We start from the raw sequence: 1,552 nt of genomic DNA on the forward strand, positions 1-1,552 counted from the left end.
TGTGTTGGTTTTGTTCTTTGAGCGTGATGTTCATGCACGGCTCATTTTATACACCAGTAAAAAAAAAACATATCTTGAATTTGGAAAAAAAAATCATATTTTATTTACCACTAAAAAGGGTTCAGTGAATGCGCATACGAAACTGGTGGGTTTGGTACCTCAAAAAAGGTTAAGAACCACTGCTTTATGGGAAACTATAAAGTCATGTTTATCTTCACAGCAAACGGCTGCTTGTGCATCACAAATGAATGAATGAATGAATGAATGAATGAATGAATGAATGAATGAATGAATGAATGAATGAATGAATGATTTATTTATTTATTTATTAGGGACAGTGTGCAATTAAAACATAATTTGATGCATTGCACTAGATTTAGCCTAAGGCTAATTTTAATCTGTAGTCCCATCAAACAGTAAAATCCAAACAGCATCCAAAAATAGAAATAAGAGAGGAAAAAAAAACAGAAAAAATAATAGAAAATAAAACCTTTTGCAATTAAAAAAATACATAAACACCCCACCCCACTCTCCAAACATAAAATCATGCCCACCTCCACCCCACCCTCCAACTCACACAACCAGAAGCTAGATTAGATTTCAATTAGTGCCCTAGAAAGATAGACATGGCTAACCCTGTATCTGCCTGTTTGTGCAGAATATCCTGAAGAAGTAGAACTTTTTTACTAGAAAACACGAGGAGCATCACAGAATTTAAAAAATTTAGCAACATTATGAGAATAAAGACAATTCAAAAAATGTAGCACAGAAAAAATACCTTTTAGTGTTAAAGAAGTAAAATTTATTAGATGATAAACCATAAAGCACAAAGATGAGTGAAAATACATATGAAAAGCTATGATTATATGAGAAAATGTTTTTCTTGGGCAACATCTGGGTTATCTTGCTTCACTGTTTACGATTACATTATTTGTATGAATTTTAGTGCACGCTCCTGGCTACTTATCAAAAAGTCATGTTAACAGGGACAGCTGCAAGTCGAATTAGTTTGGCTCTAGTCTTGTACGTGTCTGTGAAATGTCAAGCGGACATGTTGACCGCTAAGAAGCAGTTTCTTACAAAGACACGCAGGACAGAGCATATCCAGTGTAAAATAAATAAATTAATTAAAACTTCACATATCAGCAGATTCTTTTCAATCACTGTGTTAAATTCTAACTGCTGCAATTTCCACAATGTTTTAGTTAAATCTAATATGTGTGGAGAGGTAAACAAGTAACATTAAAGGCTTTAAAGAATCCTTCTTTGAAAACGAATATTCTCATGTTTACCTGAATATTAACAGATTTACCAAATAAACAGAAATGGGAAATTTGGATCCTTTTAACAGTTTGTCTCACTGCTGTGTCCTTCTGTCTTTATGAGCACCTGTTGTCAAGATACCCAATTCAGCTTTGGCATTTTGGATTATTAATAATAATCTCTTGTGTGGTTTGCCAAGAGCAGAAGTCCGCTTTTAGTCCCGGTCCACTCAGAAACTAGGTCATGTCTTTAATCTCTCCGTGCAGAGTACACTGTAGGTTAGCAGCCT

Source organism: Austrofundulus limnaeus, unplaced genomic scaffold (assembly GCF_001266775.1).
Source record: "Austrofundulus limnaeus strain Quisiro unplaced genomic scaffold, Austrofundulus_limnaeus-1.0 Scaffold28, whole genome shotgun sequence".
In the NCBI taxonomy this organism is placed as follows: Eukaryota; Metazoa; Chordata; class Actinopteri; order Cyprinodontiformes; family Rivulidae; genus Austrofundulus; species Austrofundulus limnaeus.